At 41.1% G+C, this 22568-nt stretch overlaps 1 protein-coding gene and 1 long non-coding RNA gene across 5 annotated transcripts in view; one reads left to right on the top strand and one right to left on the bottom strand.

The window, feature by feature from the left end:
• The window catches only part of LOC148973614 (uncharacterized), a 543652-nt gene that overhangs the window by 323374 nt on the left and 197710 nt on the right, over nt 1-22568 (top strand). The gene's annotated exons all lie outside the window — the stretch shown is intronic.
• The window catches only part of adgrd2 (adhesion G protein-coupled receptor D2), a 55772-nt gene that overhangs the window by 9615 nt on the left and 23589 nt on the right, over nt 1-22568 (bottom strand). The gene's annotated exons all lie outside the window — the stretch shown is intronic.

Genomic DNA, 22568 nt, shown 5'->3' with positions numbered 1-22568 from the left:
GGTTTAAGTCTCATGGCCCTCTATCAGAATCCAGAGTTTCAAGAAGATTGGGGATACTTAATTTTTCGCCCAAAAAAAAAACGTAAGGGGTAACACTGTCGTTTTTTTTTCTGGTCGAAATTTTGAGTTTCGATATCTCAGCGCTGGAAGGGTCTAGAACCTCCATTTTTGCACTCAGGTTTAAGTCTCATGGCCCTCTATCAGAATCCAGAGTTTTGAGAAGATTGGGGATATTTAATTTTTCGCCCCCCAAAAAAAACGTAAGGGGTAACACTGTCGTTTTTTTTTCTGGTCGAAATTTTGAGTTTCGATATCTCAGCTCTGGAAGGGTCTAGAGCCTCCATTTTTGCACTCAGGTCTAAGTCTCATGGCCCTCTATCAGAATCCAGAGTTTCAAGAAGATTGGAGAAACTTAATTTTTCGCCCAAAAAAAAAAACGTAAGGGGTACCACTGTCGTTTTTTTTTTGGGCCTAATTTTTGAGTTTCGATATCTCAGCTCTGGAAGGGGCTAGAGCCTCCATTTTTGCACTCAGGTCTAAGTCTCATGGCCCTCTATCAGAATTTGGGAAGATTGGAGAAACTTAATTTTTCGCCCAAAAAAAAAAACGTAAGGGGTACCACTGTCGTTTTTTTTTCGGGCCGAATTTTTGAGTTTCGATATCTCAGCTCTGGAAGGGGCTAGAGCCTCCATTTTTGCACTCAGGTCTAAGTCTCATGGCCCTCTATCAGAATCCAGAGTTTTGGGAAGATTGGAGAAACTTAATTTTTCGCCCAAAAAAAAAAAACGTAAGGGGTACCACTGTCGTTTTTTTTTTCGGGCCTAATTTTTGAGTTTCGATATCTCAGCTCTGGAAGGGGCTAGAGCCTCCATTTTTGCACTCAGGTCTAAGTCTCATGGCCCTCTATCAGAATTTGGGAAGATTGGAGAAACTTAATTTTTCGCCCAAAAAAAAAAACGTAGGGGTACCACTGTCGTTTTTTTTCGGGCTGAATTTTTGAGTTTCGATATCTCAGCTCTGGAAGTGACTAGAGCCTCCATTTTTGCACTCAGGTCTAAGTCTCATGGCCCTCTATCAGAATTTGGGAAGATTGGAGAAACTTAATTTTTTGCCCAAAAAAAAAACGTAAGGGGTACCACTGTCGTTTTTTTTTTCGGGCCTAATTTTTGAGTTTCGATATCTCAGCTCTGGAAGGGGCTAGAGCCTCCATTTTTGCACTCAGGTCTAAGTCTCATGGCCCTCTATCAGAATTTGGGAAGATTGGAGAAACTTAATTTTTCGCCGAAAAAAAAAAACGTAAGGGGTACCACTGTCGTTTTTTTTTCGGGCCTAATTTTTGAGTTTCGATATCTCAGCTCTGGAAGGGGCTAGAGCCTCCATTTTTGCACTCAGGTCTAAGTCTCATGGCCCTCTATCAGAATCCAGAGTTTTGGGAAGATTGGAGAAACTTAATTTTTCGCCCAAAAAAAAAAAACGTAAGGGGTACCACTGTCGGTTTTTTTTCGGGCCGAATTTTTGAGTTTCGATATCTCAGCTCTGGAAGGGGCTAGAGCCTCCATTTTTGCACTCAGGTCTAAGTCTCATGGCCCTCTATCAGAATTTGGAAAGATTGGAGAAACTTAATTTTTCGCCCAAAAAAAAAAAACGTAAGGGGTACCACTGTCGTTTTTTTTTTGGGCCTAATTTTTGAGTTTCGATATCTCAGCTCTGGAAGGGGCTAGAGCCTCCATTTTTGCACTCAGGTCTAAGTCTCATGGCCCTCTATCAGAATCCAGAGTTTTGGGAAGATTGGAGAAACTTAATTTTTCGCCCAAAAAAAAAACGTAAGGGGTACCACTGTCGTTTTTTTTTCGGGCCGAATTTTTGAGTTTCGATATCTCAGCTCTGGAAGGGGCTAGAGCCTCCATTTTTGCACTCAGGTCTAAGTCTCATGGCCCTCTATCAGAATTTGGGAAGATTGGAGAAACTTAATTTTTCGCCCAAAAAAAAAAACGTAAGGGGTACCACTGTCGTTTTTTTTTCGGGCCTAATTTTTGAGTTTCGATATCTCAGCTCTGGAAGGGGCTAGAGCCTCCATTTTTGCACTCAGGTCTAAGTCTCATGGCCCTCTATCAGAATCCAGAGTTTTGGGAAGATTGGAGAAACTTAATTTTTCGCCCAAAAAAAAAAACGTAAGGGGTACCACTGTCGTTTTTTTTTTCGGGCCTAATTTTTGAGTTTCGATATCTCAGCTCTGGAAGGGGCTAGAGCCTCCATTTTTGCACTCAGGTCTAAGTCTCATGGCCCTCTATCAGAATTTGGGAAGATTGGAGAAACGTAATTTTTCGCCCAAAAAAAAAAACGTAGGGGTACCACTGTCGTTTTTTTTCGGGCTGAATTTTTGAGTTTCGATATCTCAGCTCTGGAAGGGACTAGAGCCTGCATTTTTGCACTCAGGTCTAAGTCTCATGGCCCTCTATCAGAATTTGGGAAGATTGGAGAAACTTAATTTTTTGCCCCAAAAAAAAACGTAAGGGGTACCACTGTCGTTTTTTTTTCGGGCCTAATTTTTGAGTTTCGATATCTCAGCTCTGGAAGGGGCTAGAGCCTCCATTTTTGCACTCAGGTCTAAGTCTCATGGCCCTCTATCAGAATTTGGGAAGATTGGAGAAACTTAATTTTTCGCCGAAAAAAAAAAAACGTAAGGGGTACCACTGTCGTTTTTTTTTCGGGCCTAATTTTTGAGTTTCGATATCTCAGCTCTGGAAGGGGCTAGAGCCTCCATTTTTGCACTCAGGTCTAAGTCTCATGGCCCTCTATCAGAATCCAGAGTTTTGGGAAGATTGGAGAAACTTAATTTTTCGCCCAAAAAAAAAAAACGTAAGGGGTACCACTGTCGTTTTTTTTTCGGGCCGAATTTTTGAGTTTCGATATCTCAGCTCTGGAAGGGGCTAGAGCCTCCATTTTTGCACTCAGGTCTAAGTCTCATGGCCCTCTATCAGAATTTGGAAAGATTGGAGAAACTTAATTTTTCGCCCAAAAAAAAAAACGTAAGGGGTACCACTGTCGTTTTTTTTTTGGGCCTAATTTTTGAGTTTCGATATCTCAGCTCTGGAAGGGGCTAGAGCCTCCATTTTTGCACTCAGGTCTAAGTCTCATGGCCCTCTATCAGAATTTGGGAAGATTGGAGAAACTTAATTTTTCGCCCAAAAAAAAAAACGTAAGGGGTACCACTGTCGTTTTTTTTCGGGCCGAATTTTTGAGTTTCGATATCTCAGCTCTGGAAGGGGCTAGAGCCTCCATTTTTGCACTCAGGTCTAAGTCTCATGGCCCTCTATCAGAATTTGGGAAGATTGGAGAAACTTAATTTTTCGCCCAAAAAAAAAAACGTAAGGGGTACCACTGTCGTTTTTTTTTCGGGCCGAATTTTTGAGTTTCGATATCTCAGCTCTGGAAGGGGCTAGAGCCTCTATTTTTGCACTCAGGTCTAAGTCTCATGGCCCTCTATCAGAATCCAGAGTTTTGGGAAGATTGGAGAAACTTAATTTTTCGCCCCCAAAAAAAAACGTAAGGGGTACCACTGTCGTTTTTTTTCGGGCCGAATTTTTGAGTTTCGATATCTCAGCTCTGGAAGGGGCTAGAGCCTCCATTTTTGCACTCAGGTCTAAGTCTCATGGCCCTCTATCAGAATTTGGGAAGATTGGAGAAACTTAATTTTTCGCCCAAAAAAAAAAACGTAAGGGGTACCACTGTCGTTTTTTTTTCGGGCCGAATTTTTGAGTTTCGATATCTCAGCTCTGGAAGGGGCTAGAGCCTCCATTTTTGCACTCAGGTCTAAGTCTCATGGCCCTCTATCAGAATTTGGGAAGATTGGAGAATCTTAATTTTTCGCCCAAAAAAAAAAACGTAAGGGGTACCACTGTCGTTTTTTTTTCGGGCCGAATTTTTGAGTTTCGATATCTCAGCTCTGGAAGGGGCTAGAGCCTCCATTTTTGCACTCAGGTCTAAGTCTCATGGCCCTCTATCAGAATTTGGGAAGATTGGAGAAACTTAATTTTTCGCCCAAAAAAAAAAACGTAAGGGGTACCACTGTCGTTTTTTTTTCGGGCCTAATTTTTGAGTTTCGATATCTCAGCTCTGGAAGGGGCTAGAGCCTCCATTTTTGCACTCAGGTCTAAGTCTCATGGCCCTCTATCAGAATCCAGAGTTTTGGGAAGATTGGAGAAACTTAATTTTTCGCCCCAAAAAAAAACGTAAGGGGTACCACTGTCGTTTTTTTTTCGGGCCTAATTTTTGAGTTTCGATATCTCAGCTCTGGAAGGGGCTAGAGCCTCCATTTTTGCACTCAGGTCTAAGTCTCATGGCCCTCTATCAGAATCCAGAGTTTTGGGAAGATTGGAGAAACTTAATTTTTCGCCCAAAAAAAAAAAACGTAAGGGGTACCACTGTCGTTTTTTTTTCGGGCCGAATTTTGAGTTTCGATATCTCAGCTCTGGAAGGGGCTAGAGCCTCCATTTTTGCACTCAGGTCTAAGTCTCATGGCCCTCAATCAGAATTTGGGAAGATTGGAGAAACTTAATTTTTCGCCCAAAAAAAAAAAACGTAAGGGGTACCACTGTCGTTTTTTTTTTCGGGCCGAATTTTTGAGTTTCGATATCTCAGCTCTGGAAGGGGCTAGAGCCTCCATTTTTGCACTCAGGTCTAAGTCTCATGGCCCTCTATCAGAATTTGGGAAGATTGGAGAAACTTAATTTTTCGCCCAAAAAAAAAAACGTAAGGGGTACCACTGTCGTTTTTTTTTTCGGGCCGAATTTTTGAGTTTCGATATCTCAGCTCTGGAAGGGGCTAGAGCCTCCATTTTTGCACTCAGGTCTAAGTCTCATGGCCCTCTATCAGAATTTGGGAAGATTGGAGAAACTTAATTTTTCGCCCAAAAAAAAAAACGTAAGGGGTACCACTGTCGTTTTTTTTTTTCGGGCCTAATTTTTGAGTTTCGATATCTCAGCTCTGGAAGGGGCTAGAGCCTCCATTTTTGCACTCAGGTCTAAGTCTCATGGCCCTCTATCAGAATCCAGAGTTTTGGGAAGATTGGAGAAACTTAATTTTTCGCCCAAAAAAAAAAACGTAAGGGGTACCACTGTCGTTTTTTTTTCGGGCCTAATTTTTGAGTTTCGATATCTCAGCTCTGGAAGGGGCTAGAGCCTCCATTTTTGCACTCAGGTCTAAGTCTCATGGCCCTCTATCAGAATTTGGGAAGATTGGAGAAACGTAATTTTTCGCCCAAAAAAAAAAACGTAGGGGTACCACTGTCGTTTTTTTTCGGGCTGAATTTTTGAGTTTCGATATCTCAGCTCTGGAAGGGACTAGAGCCTGCATTTTTGCACTCAGGTCTAAGTCTCATGGCCCTCTATCAGAATTTGGGAAGATTGGAGAAACTTAATTTTTTGCCCCAAAAAAAAACGTAAGGGGTACCACTGTCGTTTTTTTTTCGGGCCTAATTTTTGAGTTTCGATATCTCAGCTCTGGAAGGGGCTAGAGCCTCCATTTTTGCACTCAGGTCTAAGTCTCATGGCCCTCTATCAGAATTTGGGAAGATTGGAGAAACTTAATTTTTCGCCGAAAAAAAAAAACGTAAGGGGTACCACTGTCGTTTTTTTTTCGGGCCTAATTTTTGAGTTTCGATATCTCAGCTCTGGAAGGGGCTAGAGCCTCCATTTTTGCACTCAGGTCTAAGTCTCATGGCCCTCTATCAGAATCCAGAGTTTTGGGAAGATTGGAGAAACTTAATTTTTCGCCCAAAAAAAAAAAACGTAAGGGGTACCACTGTCGTTTTTTTTTCGGGCCGAATTTTTGAGTTTCGATATCTCAGCTCTGGAAGGGGCTAGAGCCTCCATTTTTGCACTCAGGTCTAAGTCTCATGGCCCTCTATCAGAATTTGGAAAGATTGGAGAAACTTAATTTTTCGCCCAAAAAAAAAAACGTAAGGGGTACCACTGTCGTTTTTTTTTTGGGCCTAATTTTTGAGTTTCGATATCTCAGCTCTGGAAGGGGCTAGAGCCTCCATTTTTGCACTCAGGTCTAAGTCTCATGGCCCTCTATCAGAATTTGGGAAGATTGGAGAAACTTAATTTTTCGCCCCAAAAAAAAAAACGTAAGGGGTACCACTGTCGTTTTTTTTCGGGCCGAATTTTTGAGTTTCGATATCTCAGCTCTGGAAGGGGCTAGAGCCTCCATTTTTGCACTCAGGTCTAAGTCTCATGGCCCTCTATCAGAATTTGGGAAGATTGGAGAAACTTAATTTTTCGCCCAAAAAAAAAAACGTAAGGGGTACCACTGTCGTTTTTTTTTCGGGCCGAATTTTTGAGTTTCGATATCTCAGCTCTGGAAGGGGCTAGAGCCTCTATTTTTGCACTCAGGTCTAAGTCTCATGGCCCTCTATCAGAATCCAGAGTTTTGGGAAGATTGGAGAAACTTAATTTTTCGCCCCCAAAAAAAAACGTAAGGGGTACCACTGTCGTTTTTTTTCGGGCCGAATTTTTGAGTTTCGATATCTCAGCTCTGGAAGGGGCTAGAGCCTCCATTTTTGCACTCAGGTCTAAGTCTCATGGCCCTCTATCAGAATTTGGGAAGATTGGAGAAACTTAATTTTTCGCCCAAAAAAAAAAACGTAAGGGGTACCACTGTCGTTTTTTTTTCGGGCCGAATTTTTGAGTTTCGATATCTCAGCTCTGGAAGGGGCTAGAGCCTCCATTTTTGCACTCAGGTCTAAGTCTCGTGGCCCTCTATCAGAATTTGGGAAGATTGGAGAATCTTAATTTTTCGCCCAAAAAAAAAAACGTAAGGGGTACCACTGTCGTTTTTTTTTCGGGCCGAATTTTTGAGTTTCGATATCTCAGCTCTGGAAGGGGCTAGAGCCTCCATTTTTGCACTCAGGTCTAAGTCTCATGGCCCTCTATCAGAATTTGGGAAGATTGGAGAAACTTAATTTTTCGCCCAAAAAAAAAAACGTAAGGGGTACCACTGTCGTTTTTTTTTCGGGCCTAATTTTTGAGTTTCGATATCTCAGCTCTGGAAGGGGCTAGAGCCTCCATTTTTGCACTCAGGTCTAAGTCTCATGGCCCTCTATCAGAATCCAGAGTTTTGGGAAGATTGGAGAAACTTAATTTTTCGCCCCAAAAAAAAACGTAAGGGGTACCACTGTCGTTTTTTTTTCGGGCCTAATTTTTGAGTTTCGATATCTCAGCTCTGGAAGGGGCTAGAGCCTCCATTTTTGCACTCAGGTCTAAGTCTCATGGCCCTCTATCAGAATCCAGAGTTTTGGGAAGATTGGAGAAACTTAATTTTTCGCCCAAAAAAAAAAAACGTAAGGGGTACCACTGTCGTTTTTTTTTCGGGCCGAATTTTGAGTTTCGATATCTCAGCTCTGGAAGGGGCTAGAGCCTCCATTTTTGCACTCAGGTCTAAGTCTCATGGCCCTCAATCAGAATTTGGGAAGATTGGAGAAACTTAATTTTTCGCCCAAAAAAAAAAAACGTAAGGGGTACCACTGTCGTTTTTTTTTTTCGGGCCGAATTTTTGAGTTTCGATATCTCAGCTCTGGAAGGGGCTAGAGCCTCCATTTTTGCACTCAGGTCTAAGTCTCATGGCCCTCTATCAGAATTTGGGAAGATTGGAGAAACTTAATTTTTCGCCCAAAAAAAAAAACGTAAGGGGTACCACTGTCGTTTTTTTTTTCGGGCCGAATTTTTGAGTTTCGATATCTCAGCTCTGGAAGGGGCTAGAGCCTCCATTTTTGCACTCAGGTCTAAGTCTCATGGCCCTCTATCAGAATCCAGAGTTTTGGGAAGATTGGAGAAACTTAATTTTTCGCCCAAAAAAAAAAACGTAAGGGGTACCACTGTCGTTTTTTTTTCGGGCCGAATTTTGAGTTTCGATATCTCAGCTCTGGAAGGGGCTAGAGCCTCCATTTTTGCACTCAGGGCTAAGTCTCATGGCCCTCAATCAGAATTTGGGAAGATTGGAGAAACTTAATTTTTCGCCCAAAAAAAAAAAAACGTAAGGGGTACCACTGTCGTTTTTTTTTTCGGGCCGAATTTTTGAGTTTCGATATCTCAGCTCTGGAAGGGGCTAGAGCCTCCATTTTTGCACTCAGGTCTAAGTCTCATGGCCCTCTATCAGAATTTGGGAAGATTGGAGAAACTTAATTTTTCGCCCAAAAAAAAAACGTAAGGGGTACCACTGTCGTTTTTTTTTCGGGCCTAATTTTTGAGTTTCGATATCTCAGCTCTGGAAGGGGCTAGAGCCTCCATTTTTGCACTCAGGTCTAAGTCTCATGGCCCTCTATCAGAATTTGGGAAGATTGGAGAAACTTAATTTTTCGCCCAAAAAAAAAAAACGTAAGGGGTACCACTGTCGTTTTTTTTTCGGGCCGAATTTTTGAGTTTCGATATCTCAGCTCTGGAAGGGGCTAGAGCCTCCATTTTTGCACTCAGGTCTAAGTCTCATGGCCCTCTATCAGAATTTGGGAAGATTGGAGAAACTTAATTTTTCGCCCAAAAAAAAAAACGTAAGGGGTACCACTGTCGTTTTTTTTTTCGGGCCTAATTTTTGAGTTTCGATATCTCAGCTCTGGAAGGGGCTAGAGCCTCCATTTTTGCACTCAGGTCTAAGTCTCATGGCCCTCTATCAGAATCCAGAGTTTTGGGAAGATTGGAGAAACTTAATTTTTCGCCCAAAAAAAAAAAACGTAAGGGGTACCACTGTCGTTTTTTTTTCGGGCCGAATTTTGAGTTTCGATATCTCAGCTCTGGAAGGGGCTAGAGCCTCCATTTTTGCACTCAGGTCTAAGTCTCATGGCCCTCAATCAGAATTTGGGAAGATTGGAGAAACTTAATTTTTCGCCCAAAAAAAAAAAACGTAAGGGGTACCACTGTCGTTTTTTTTTTCGGGCCGAATTTTTGAGTTTCGATATCTCAGCTCTGGAAGGGGCTAGAGCCTCCATTTTTGCACTCAGGTCTAAGTCTCATGGCCCTCTATCAGAATTTGGGAAGATTGGAGAAACTTAATTTTTCGCCCAAAAAAAAAAACGTAAGGGGTACCACTGTCGTTTTTTTTTTCGGGCCTAATTTTTGAGTTTCGATATCTCAGCTCTGGAAGGGGCTAGAGCCTCCATTTTTGCACTCAGGTCTAAGTCTCATGGCCCTCTATCAGAATTTGGGAAGATTGGAGAAACTTAATTTTTCGCCCAAAAAAAAAACGTAAGGGGTACCACTGTGGTTTTTTTTTCGGGCCGAATTTTTGAGTTTCGATATCTCAGCTCTGGAAGGGGTTAGAGCCTCCATTTTTGCACTCAGGTCTAAGTCTCATGGCCCTCTATCAGAATTTGGGAAGATTGGAGAAACTTAATTTTTCGCCCAAAAAAAAAACGTAAGGGGTACCACTGTCGTTTTTTTTTCGGGCCTAATTTTTGAGTTTCGATATCTCAGCTCTGGAAGGGGCTAGAGCCTCCATTTTTGCACTCAGGTCTAAGTCTCATGGCCCTCTATCAGAATTTGGGAAGATTGGAGAAACTTAATTTTTCGCCCAAAAAAAAAAACGTAAGGGGTACCACTGTCGTTTTTTTTTCGGGCCGAATTTTTGAGTTTCGATATCTCAGCTCTGGAAGGGGCTAGAGCCTCCATTTTTGCACTCAGGTCTAAGTCTCATGGCCCTCTATCAGAATCCAGAGTTTTGGGAAGATTGGAGAAACTTAATTTTTCGCCCAAAAAAAAAAAACGTAAGGGGTACCACTGTCGTTTTTTTTTTCGGGCCTAATTTTTGAGTTTCGATATCTCAGCTCTGGAAGGGGCTAGAGCCTCCATTTTTGCACTCAGGTCTAAGTCTCATGGCCCTCTATCAGAATTTGGGAAGATTGGAGAAACTTAATTTTTCGCCCAAAAAAAAAAACGTAGGGGTACCACTGTCGTTTTTTTTCGGGCTGAATTTTTGAGTTTCGATATCTCAGCTCTGGAAGGGACTAGAGCCTCCATTTTTGCACTCAGGTCTAAGTCTCACGGCCCTCTATCAGAATTTGGGAAGATTGGAGAAACTTAATTTTTCGCCCAAAAAAAAAAACGTAAGGGGTACCACTGTCGTTTTTTTTCGGGCCGAATTTTTGAGTTTCGATATCTCAGCTCTGGAAGGGGCTAGAGCCTCCATTTTTGCACTCAGGTCTAAGTCTCATGGCCCTCTATCAGAATTTGGGAAGATTGGAGAAACTTAATTTTTCGCCCAAAAAAAAAAACGTAAGGGGTACCACTGTCGTTTTTTTTTCGGGCCGAATTTTTGAGTTTCGATATCTCAGCTCTGGAAGGGGCTAGAGCCTCCATTTTTGCACTCAGGTCTAAGTCTCATGGCCCTCTATCAGAATCCAGAGTTTTGGGAAGATTGGAGAAACTTAATTTTTCGCCCAAAAAAAAAAACGTAAGGGGTACCACTGTCGTTTTTTTTTTCGGGCCTAATTTTTGAGTTTCGATATCTCAGCTCTGGAAGGGGCTAGAGCCTCCATTTTTGCACTCAGGTCTAAGTCTCATGGCCCTCTATCAGAATTTGGGAAGATTGGAGAAACTTAATTTTTCGCCCAAAAAAAAAAACGTAAGGGGTACCACTGTCGTTTTTTTTCGGGCTGAATTTTTGAGTTTCGATATCTCAGATCTGGAAGGGACTAGAGCCTCCATTTTTGCACTCAGGTCTAAGTCTCATGGCCCTCTATCAGAATTTGGGAAGATTGGAGAAACTTAATTTTTTGCCCCAAAAAAAAAAACGTAAGGGGTACCACTGTCGGTTTTTTTTCGGGCCTAATTTTTGAGTTTCGATATCGCAGCTCTGGAAGGGGCTAGAGCCTCCATTTTTGCACTCAGGTCTAAGTCTCATGGCCCTCTATCAGAATTTGGGAAGATTGGAGAAACTTAATTTTTCGCCGAAAAAAAAAAACGTAAGGGGTACCACTGTCGTTTTTTTTTCGGGCCTAATTTTTGAGTTTCGATATCTCAGCTCTGGAAGGGGCTAGAGCCTCCATTTTTGCACTCAGGTCTAAGTCTCATGGCCCTCTATCAGAATCCATAGTTTTGGGAAGATTGGAGAAACTTAAATTTTCGCCCAAAAAAAAAAACGTAAGGGGTACCACTGTCGTTTTTTTTTCGGGCCGAATTTTTGAGTTTCGATATCTCAGCTCTGGAAGGGGCTAGAGCCTCCATTTTTGCACTCAGGTCTAAGTCTCATGGCCCTCTATCAGAATTTGGGAAGATTGGAGAAACTTAATTTTTCGTCCGAAAAAAAAAAACTAAAGGGGTACCACTGTTGTTGTGCAAAAATGGAGGCTCTAGACCCTTCCAGAGCTGAGATATCAAAACTCAAAAATTCGACCGGAAAAAAAAACGACAGTGGTACCCCTTTCATTTTTTTTTTCGGGCGAAAAATTAAGTTTCTCCAATCTTCTCAAAACTCTGGATTCTGATAGAGGGCCATGAGACTTAAACCTGAGTGCAAAAATTGAGGCTCTAGACCCTTCCAGAGCTGAGATATCGAAACTCAAAAATTCGGCCCGAAAAAAAACGACAGTGGTACCCCTTACGTTTTTTTTTTTCGGGCTAAAAATTACGTTTCTCCAATCTTCTCAAAACTCTGGATTCTGATAGAGGGCCATGATACTTAAACCTGACTGCAAAAATGGAGGCTCAAGACCCTTCCAGAGGTGAGATATCGAAATTCAAAAATTCGACCCGAAAAAAAAACGACCCTTTCGTTTTTTTTTCAGGCGAAAAATTAAGTTTCTCCAATCTTCTCAAAACTCTGGATTCTGATAGAGGGCCATGAGACTTAAACCTGAGTGCAACAATGGAGGCTCTAGACCCTTCCAGAGCAGAGATATCCAAACTCAAAAATTCGACCCGAAAAAAAAAACGACAGTGTTACCCCTTACGTTTTTTTTTTGGGGGGGGGGGGGGGGGGCGAAAAATTAAGTATCCCCAATCTTCTCAAAACTCTGGATTCTGATAGAGGGCCATGAGACTTAAACCTGAGTGCAAAAAAGGAGGCTCTAGACCCTTCCAGAGCTGAGATATCGAAACTCAAAATTTCGACCAGAAAAAAAAACGACAGTGTTACCCCTTACGTTTTTTTTTTTTGGCGAAAAATTAAGTATCCCCAATCTTCTTGAAACCATGGATTCTGATAGAGGGCCATGAGACTTAAACCTGAGTGCAACAATGGAGGCTCTAGACCCTTCCAGAGCTGAGATATCGAAACTCAAAATTTCGACCAGAAAAAAAAACGTCAGTGTTACCCCTTACGTTTTTTTTTTTGGGGCGAAAAATTAAGTATCCCCAATCTTCTTGAAACTCTGGATTCTGATAGAGGGCCATGAGACTTAGACCTGAGTGCAAAAATGGAGGCTCTAGACCCTTCCAGAGCTGAGATATCGAAACTCAAAATTTCGACAAGAAAAAAAAACCGTCAGTGTTACCCCTTACGTTTTTTTGGGGGGGCGAAAAATTAAGTTTCCCCAATCTTCTCAAAACTCTGGATTCTGATAGAGGGCCATGAGACTTAGACCTGAGTGCAAAAATGGAGGCTTTAGACCCTTCCAGAGCTGAGATATCGAAACTCAAAATTTCGACCAGAAAAAAAAACCGACAGTGTTACCCCTTACGTTTTTTTTGGGGGGCAAAAAATTGAGTATCCCCAATCTTCTCAAAACTCTGGATTCTGATAGAGGGCCATGAGACTTAAACCTGAGTGCAAAAATGGATGCTCTAGACCATTCCAGAGCTGAGATATCGAAACTCAAAATTTCGACCAGAAAAAAAAACGACAGTGTTACCCCTTACGTTTTTTTTTTGGGCAAAAAATTAAGTATCCCCAATCTTCTTGAAACTCTGGATTCTGATAGAGGGCCATGAGACTTAGACCTGAGTGCAAAAATGGAGGCTCTAGACCCTTCCAGAGCTGAGATATCAAAACTCAAAATTTCGACCAGAAAAAAAAAAACGACAGTGTTACCCCTTACGTTTTTTTGGGGGGGCAAAAAATTAAGTATCCCCAATCTTCTTGAAACTCTGGATTCTGATAGAGGGCTATGAGACTTAAACCTGAGTGCAAAAACGGAGGCTCTAGACCCTTCCAGAGCTGAGATATCGATACTCAAAATTTCGACCAGAAAAAAAAACGACAGTGTTACCCCTTACGTTTTTTTTTTTGGGCGAAAAATTAAGTATCCCCAATCTTCCCAAAACTCTGGATTCTGATAGAGGGCCATGAGACTTAAACCTTAGTGCAAAAAATTGAGGCTCTAGACCTTTCCAGAGCTGAGATATCGAAACTCAAAATTTCGACCAGAAAAAAAAACGACAGTGTTACCCCTTACGTTTTTTTTGGGGGGGGGCGAAAAATTAAGTTTCCCCAATCTTCTCAAAACTCTGGATTCTGATAGAGGGCCATGAGACTTAGACCTGAGTGCAAAAATGGAGGCTTTAGACCCTTCCAGAGCTGAGATATCGAAACTCAAAATTTCGACCAGAAAAAAAAAACGACAGTGTTACCCCTTACGTTTTTTTTGGGGGGCAAAAAATTAAGTATCCCCAATCTTCTCAAAACTCTGGATTCTGATAGAGGGCCATGAGACTTAAACCTGAGTGCAAAAATGGATGCTCTAGACCCTTCCAGAGCTGAGATATCGAAACTCAAAATTTAGAAAAAAAAAACGACAGTGTTACCCCTTACGGTTTTTTTTTTTTGGGCGAAAAATTAAGTATCCCCAATCTTCTTGAAACTCTGGATTCTGATAGAGGGCCATGAGACTTAGACCTGAGTGCAAAAATGGAGGCTCTAGACCCTTCCAGAGCTGAGATATCGAAACTCAAAATTTCGACCAGAAAAAAAAACGACAGTGTTACCCCTTACGTTTTTTTTGGGGGGGGCGAAAAATTAAGTTTCCCCAATCTTCTCAAAACTCTGTATTCTGATAGAGGGCCATGAGACTTAAACCTTAGTGCAAAAAATTGAGGCTCTAGACCTTTCCAGAGCTGAGATATCGAAACTCAAAATTTCGACCAGAAAAAAAAACGACAGTGTTACCCCTTACGTTTTTTTTGGGGGGGCGAAAAATTAAGTTTCCCCAATCTTCTCAAAACTCTGGATTCTGATAGAGGGCCATGAGACTTAGACCTGAGTGCAAAAATGGAGGCTTTAGACCCTTCCAGAGCTGAGATATCGAAACTCAAAATTTCGACCAGAAAAAAAAAACGACAGTGTTACCCCTTACGTTTTTTTTTTTGGGCGAAAAATTAAGTATCCCCAATCTTCCCAAAACTCTGGATTCTGATAGAGGGCCATGAGACTTAAACCTTAGTGCAAAAAATTGAGGCTCTAGACCTTTCCAGAGCTGAGATATCGAAACTCAAAATTTCGACCAGAAAAAAAAACGACAGTGTTACCCCTTACGTTTTTTTTGGGGGGGGCGAAAAATTAAGTTTCCCCAATCTTCTCAAAACTCTGGATTCTGATAGAGGGCCATGAGACTTAGACCTGAGTGCAAAAATGGAGGCTTTAGACCCTTCCAGAGCTGAGATATCGAAACTCAAAATTTCGACCAGAAAAAAAAAACGACAGTGTTACCCCTTACGTTTTTTTTGGGGGGCAAAAAATTAAGTATCCCCAATCTTCTCAAAACTCAGGATTCTGATAGAGGGCCATGAGACTTAAACCTGAGTGCAAAAATGGATGCTCTAGACCCTTCCAGAGCTGAGATATCGAAACTCAAAATTTAGAAAAAAAAACGACAGTGTTACCCCTTACGGTTTTTTTTTTTTGGGCGAAAAATTAAGTATCCCCAATCTTCTTGAAACTCTGGATTCTGATAGAGGGCCATGAGACTTAGACCTGAGTGCAAAAATGGAGGCTCTAGACCCTTCCAGAGCTGAGATATCGAAACTCAAAATTTCGACCAGAAAAAAAAACGACAGTGTTACCCCTTACGTTTTTTTTGGGGGGCAAAAAATTAAGTATCCCCAATCTTCTCAAAACTCTGGATTCTGATAGAGGGTCATGAGACTTAAACCTGAGTGCAAAAATGGAGGCTCTAGACCCTTCCAGAGCTGAGATATCGAAACTCAAAATTTCGACCAGAAAAAAAAACCGTCAGTGTTACCCCTTACGTGTTTTTGGGGGGGGGGCGAAAAATTAAGTATCCCCAATCTTCTCAAAACTCTGGATTCTGATAGAGCGACATGAGACTTAAACCTGAGTGCAAAAATGGAGGCTCTAGACCCTTCCAGAGCTGAGATATCGAAACTCAAAATTTCGACCAGAAAAAAAAACGACAGTGTTACCCCTTACGTTTTTTTGGGGGGGGCAAAAAATTAAGTATCCCCAATCTTCTTGAAACTCTGGATTCTGATAGAGGGCTATGAGACTTAAACCTGAGTGCAAAAACGGAGGCTCTAGACCCTTCCAGAGCTGAGATATCGATACTCAAAATTTCGACCAGAAAAAAAAAAACGACAGTGTTACCCCTTACGGTTTTTTTTTTGGGCGAAAAATTAAGTATCCCCAATCTTCCCAAAACTCTGGATTCTGATAGAGGGCCATGAGACTTAGACCTGAGTGCAAAAATGGAGGCTTTAGACCCTTCCAGAGCTGAGATATCGAAACTCAAAATTTCGACCAGAAAAAAAAACGACAGTGTTACCCCTTACGTTTTTTTGGGGGGGCAAAAAATTAAGTATCCCCAATCTTCTCAAAACTCTGGATTCTGATAGAGGGCCATGAGACTTAAACCTGAGTGCAAAAATGGATGCTCTAGACCCTTCCAGAGCTGAGATATCGAAACTCAAAATTTCGACCAGAAAAAAAAAACGACAGTGTTACCCCTTACGTTTTTTTTTTTTGGGCGAAAAATTAAGTATCCCCAATCTTCTTGAAACTCTGGATTCTGATAGAGGGCCATGAGACTTAGACCTGAGTGCAAAAATGGAGGCTCTAGACCCTTCCAGAGCTGAGATATCGAAACTCAAAATTTCGACCAGAAAAAAAAACGACAGTGTTACCCCTTACGGTTTTTTTTTTTGGGGCGAAAAATTAAGTATCCCCAATCTTCTTGAAACTCTGGATTCTGATAGAGGGACATGAGACTTAGACCTGAGTGCAAAAATGGAGGCTCTAGACCCTTCCAGAGCTGAGATATCGATACTCAAAATTTCGACCAGAAAAAAAAAACGACAGTGTTACCCCTTACGTTTTTTTTGGGGGGGCAAAAAATTAAGTATCCCCAATCTTCTTGAAACTCTGGATTCTGATAGAGGGCTATGAGACTTAAACCTGAGTGCAAAAACGGAGGCTCTAGACCCTTCCAGAGCTGAGATATCGATACTCAAAATTTCGACCAGAAAAAAAAACGACAGTGTTACCCCTTACGTTTTTTTTTTTTGGGCGAAAAATTAAGTATCCCCAATCTTCCCAAAATTCTGGATTCTGATAGAGGGCCATGAGACTTAAACCTGAGTGCAAAAAATTGAGGCTCTAGACCCTTCCAGAGCTGAGATATCGAAACTCAAAATTTTGACCAGAAAAAAAAAACGACAGTGTTACCCCTTACGTTTTTTTTGGGGGGGGGCGAAAAATTAAGTTTCCCCAATCTTCTCAAAACTCTGGATTCTGATAGAGGGCCATGAGACTTAAACCTGAGTGCAAAAATGGATGCTCTAGACCCTTCCAGAGCTGAGATATCGAAACTCAAAATTTCGACCAGAAAAAAAACGACAGTGTTACCCCTTACGTTTTTTTTTTTTGGGCGAAAAATTAAGTATCCCCAATCTTTCCAAAACTCTGGATTCTGATAGAGGGCCATGAGACTTAAACCTGAGTGCAAAAAATTGAGGCTCTAGACCCTTCCAGAGCTGAGATATCGAAACTCAAAATTTCGACCAGAAAAAAAAACGACAGTGTTACCCCTTACTTTTTTTTTGGGGGGCGAAAAATTAAGTTTCCCCAATCTTCTGAAAACTCTGGATTCTGATAGAGGGCCATGAGACTTAAACCTGAGTGCAAAAATGGATGCTCTAGACCCTTCCAGAGCTGAGATATCGAAACTCAAAATTTCGACCAGAAAAAAAAAACGACAGTGTTACCCCTTACGTTTTTTTTGGGGGGCAAAAAATTAAGTATCCCCAATCTTCTCAAAACTCTGGATTCTGATAGAGGGCCATGAGACTTAAACCTGAGTGCAAAAATGGATGCTCTAGACCCTTCCAGAGCTGAGATATCGAAACTCAAAATTTCAACCAGAAAAAAAAAACGTCAGTGTTACCCCTTACGTTTTTTTTGGGGGGAGGGAGGGGGGGGCTAAAAATTAAGTTTCCCCAATCTTCTTGAAACTCTGGATTCTAATAGAGGGCCATGAGACTTAAACCTGAGTGCAACAATGGAGGCTCTAGACCCTTCCAGAGCTGAGATATCGAAACTCAAAATTTCGACCAGAAAAAAAAAACGACAGTTTTACCCCTTACGTTTTTTTTTGGGGGGGGGGGGGGGGGGGGGGCGAAAAATTAAGTTTCCCCAATCTTCTTGAAACTCTGGATTCTAATAGAGGGCCATGAGACTTAAACCTGAGTGCAACAATGGAGGCTCTAGACCCTTCCAGAGCTGAGATATCGAAACTCAAAATTTCGACCAGAAAAAAAAACGACAGTGTTACCCCTTACGTTTTTTTTTTTTTGGGCGAAAAATTAAGTATCCCCAATCTTCTTGAAACTCTGGATTCTGATAGAGGGCCATGAGACTTAGACCTGAGTGCAAAAATGGAGGCTCTAGACCCTTCCAGAGCTGAGATATCGAAACTCAAAATTTCGACCAGAAAAAAAAACGACAGTGTTACCCCTTACGTTTTTTTTGGGGGGGGGCGAAAAATTAAGTTTCCCCAATCTTCTCAAACCTCTGGATTCTGATAGAGGGCCATGAGACTTAGACCTGAGTGCAAAAATGGATGCTCTAGACCCTTCCAGAGCTGAGATATCGAAACTCAATTTCGACCAGAAAAAAAAAACGACAGTGTTGCCCCTTATGTTTTTTTGGGGGGGGCAAAAAATTAAGTATCCCCAATCTTTTTGAAACTCTGGATTCTGATAGAGGGCTATGAGACTTAAACCTGAGTGCAAAAATGGATGCTCTAGACCCTTCCAGAGCTGAGATTTCGAAACTCAAAATTTCGACCAGAAAAAAAAAACGACAGTGTTACCCCTTACGTTTTTTTTTTTGGGCGAAAAATTAAGTATCCCCAATCTTCTTGAAACCCTGGATTCTGATAGAGGGCCATGAGACTTACACCTGAGTGCAACAATGGAGGCTCTAGACCCTTCCAGAGCTGAGATATCGAAAATCAAAATTTCGACCAGAAAAAAAAACGACAGTGTTACCCCTTTCGTTTTTTTTTCGGGTGAAAAATTACGTTTCTCCAATATTCTCAAAACTCTGGATTCTGATAGAGGGCTATGAGACTTAAACCTGACTGCAAAAATGGAGGCTCTAGACCCTTCCAGAGGTGAGATATCGAAATTCAAAAATTCGACCCGAAAAAAAAAAACGACAGTGGTACCCCTTTCGTTTTTTTTTTCAGGCGAAAAATTAAGTTTCTCCAATCTTCACAAAACTCTGGATTCTGATAGAGGGCCATGAGACTTAAGGCCAATTTATACTTCTGCGTAGGGTGCGCGCAGTAGGTACGGCGTAGCATACGCACAGACGCGTCCCATACCGCGTACCCTTCCGCGTTGCCTGACGCGCACCTCTTCAAAAATGTAACTACACGTCGCGACGACGCGGACCGCAAGATCGGTGATTGGTCGGCTTGGTAGCATCGTATTTCCTCATACGCATTTCCGCACGTACCTTCTCACACATTTCCACACGTACCATCTCCTCCGACGTCTTCTCTCATTTCTGCCTTTCAGTTTTAGTAATTTCACTAAAATGAACTGTTTTTCCACCCCAATAAGCTCCAACTTCAACATGATCCGCTCTCTTTCAGTCGCTATTGCTTGTAGTAATCTAGCCGCGAGGAATCTAAACACAGTGGAACATTAAAACCCTCCGCCGCCTCCTAGCGTTTCGGAGCAGTACTGCAGAGCAACCAAGACCTGAACGCAGAAGTATAAATGCTCACAACGGCGTCGCCTACATGCGAAGCCAACGCCGTACACTACGGCGTACCCTCGACGCAGAAGTATAAATTGGCCTTTAAACCTGACTGCAAAAATGGAGGCTCTAGACCCTTCCAGAGCTGAGATATCCAAACTCAAAAATTCGACCCGAAAAAAAAAACGACAGTGTTACCCCTTACGTTTTTTTTGAGGGGGGCGAAAAATTAAGTATCCCCAAACTTATTGAAACTCTGGATTCTGATAGAGGGCCATGAGACTTAAACCTGAGTGCAACAATGGAGGCTCTAGACCCTTCCAGAGCTGAGATATCGAAACTCAAAATTTCGACCAGAAAAAAAAAACGACAGTGTTACCCCTTACGTTTTTTTTGGGGGGGGCGAAAAATTAAGTATCCCCAAACTTATTGAAACTCTGGATTCTGATAGAGGGCCATGAGACTTAAACCTGAGTGCAACAATGGAGGCTCTAGACCCTTCCAGAGCTGAGATATCGAAACTCAAAATTTCGACCAGAAAAAAAAAACGACAGTGTTACCCCTTACGTTTTTTTTGGGGGGGCAAAAAATTAAGTATCCCCAATCTTCTTGAAACTCTGGATTCTGATAGAGGGCTATGAGACTTAAACCTGAGTGCAAAAATTGAGGCTCTAGACCCTTCCAGAGCTGAGATATCGAAATTCAAAAATTCGACCCGAAAAAAAAAAAACGACAGTGGTACCCCTTTCGTTTTTTTTTTTCGGGCGAAAAATTAAGTTTCTCCAATCTTCTCAAAACTCTGGATTCTGATAGAGGGCCATGAGACTTAGACCTGACTGCAAAAATGGAGGCTCTAGACCCTTCCAGAGCGGAGATATCGAAACTCAAAAATTCGACCCAAAAAAAAACGACAGTGGTACCGCTTTCGGGTTTTTTTTTCGGGCGAAAAATTAAGTTTCTCCAATCTTCTCAAAACTCTGGATTCTGATAGAGGGCCGTGAGACTTAGACCTGAGTGCAAAAATGGAGGCTCTAGACCCTTCCAGAGCTGAGATATCCAAACTCAAAAATTGTACCCCCTTTGGTTTTTTTTTTTTTTTTTCGGGCGAAAAATTAAGGTTCTCCAATCTTCTCAAAACTCTGGATTCTGTGATCCTAAAGACCTTAATTTGCTACTTCAGGTGTGTTTGATTAGGGTTGGAGATGAACTGTGCAGGACAGTCGATCGCCAGGTGCAGGATTGGGCACCCCTGCTCTAGACCCTTCCAGAGCTGAGATATCGAAACTCAAAAATTCGACCCGAAAAAAAAACGACACTCAAAAAAGGGCCATGAGACTTAAACCTGACTGCAAAAATGGAGGCTCTAGACCCTTCCAGAGGTGAGATATCCAAACTCAAAAATTCGACCCGAAAAAAAACGACAGGCGAAAAATTAAGTTCCCAAAACTCTGGATTCTGATAGAGGGCCATGAGACTTAGACCTGAGTGCAAAAATTGAGGCTCTAGACCAGAGGTCTCAAACTCACGGATGATATTTTGTGGCCCCCTGCCACTCTTATACACTCTTACATATATCATATATACATATCAAACACTTAAAGTATTGGATAAAAAAACATCAAGTTATCACTAATATAATATCATTCAAAAACATAATTTTTTTACTTTTGAAAATTTTATATTTTTTGGTAATGTTTGTTTAGTGTACAGAGTATTAAATAATTTGGCTGCGCCCCCATTAGAGGAGTTAATAATATTGCTCTCAGATAGCCGGAGAACTAGGGCATCCAGTAGTGGCCACTGTGCCATTCAACATATTTAAATATATATATATATATATTAGGGCTGTCAAACGATTAATCGTGATTAATCACATCCAAAATAAAAGTTTGTGTTTACATAATATGTTTGTGACTGTGTATACTGTGTATAATTATTTTGTATATATAAATACACACACATACATGTATATAATTTAAGAAAAATGTGATATTTATATATAAAATATTTATGTATTGTACAAAATACAGTATATATAAGCAAATATTTCTGAAATATATACATGTGTGTGTGTGTGTGTGTGTGTGTGTGTGTGTATTTATATACACAAAATAATTATACACAGTTCACTTCACATACATGTATTATGTAAACACAAACTTCTATTTTGGATGCGATTAATCGCGATTAATCATTTCACATATTTATATATATATATATATATATATATTTATTTATTAGGGCTGTGCAGCGAGTAATCACAAATCCAAAATAAAAGTTTGTGTTTACATAATACATGCGTGTGAACTGAGTATAATTATTTTGTTACATATATATATGCAAATATTCCTGAAATATATACGAGATAGCAGGAGCTTTCCATGCAGGTTGGAGATGTTTGTTCTCACAGACGTCTGCTGCATAAACACTCATGATAGATTTGCACGGCTAATTATATCAGAAGAGTTTCCTGCTCATGTGTTTTGTCCTCCTGTGCGTCTCCCCCGTTCGCTCTATCGCTCTTCTGCTGCTTTTATCTTTTTCCCAGACGCACACAGTAAATCTACATTAACAAGCTCTGGGAGGGAATTCAGCCCTCATTCATTATAGACAAGGGAGGAAGAAAGAGACAAGAGAGACAAGTGCAAGAGAGCTACATGAAGCTGAACGAGAGGAAGTTCATTTCAGATGTGTTGACGGATTTGAGCCCGATTAGGAGGAAGGCAAATACATCTCAACTCTCTCTCTCTCTCTCTCTCTCTCTCTCTCTCTCCTCTCTGTCTGTCTTTAATAACATGCATGAGTTAAGATACTTGATTATGGCAAAAAATCATTAACATTAGTGCCATAGTATGGTGTGTGTTAAAGCGTATTAAAAACACCACATACACACATAAACAACATTAAAAGCTGGATTTACACCACAGAGGGACTTTAAGTGACATAAATACTGTAACAAATGTATTTCTCATTGTTTAGTTGTAATTAGTTAATGCATTAACTAATGGGAGCTTACTTGTCAAGTGTCACATATATTGACCATTATTTAACAAGGTTACGCATAGACTTTGCATTTATTGAACTTTTAAATATTACGTTATTTTTAAGAGTTGACTTCCTTGAAATTAGAGTTATATGCAAATTTTAAAATATATATATATAGTTGAGTTACAATGTTCTCGTTGCTGCGGGTTGATTTCCCCTATTTTTGTGCTAACTTTGATTGGTCATTGGGCTAGTTTTGTTGCGCAGACCAAGCAAAGCACAGCAGTTTCATTACTGAATGAATCTGCGGATAACGAATCAAGTGAGCCATTCATTCAATGACTCACTCATAAAGACCGCATGCTTTGTCCCTGAATGAATCAGCCATTTGAATGAATTATTTAAGTGAATGATTCAATGACTCACTCATAAAGATCACA

Source organism: Pimephales promelas, chromosome 14 (genome assembly GCF_988280905.1).
Source record: "Pimephales promelas chromosome 14, fPimPro1.hap1.1, whole genome shotgun sequence".
In the NCBI taxonomy this organism is placed as follows: Eukaryota; Metazoa; Chordata; class Actinopteri; order Cypriniformes; family Leuciscidae; genus Pimephales; species Pimephales promelas.
The sequence above is the reverse complement of the archived record's forward strand: the minus strand, read 5'-3'. Positions and strand labels throughout refer to the sequence as shown.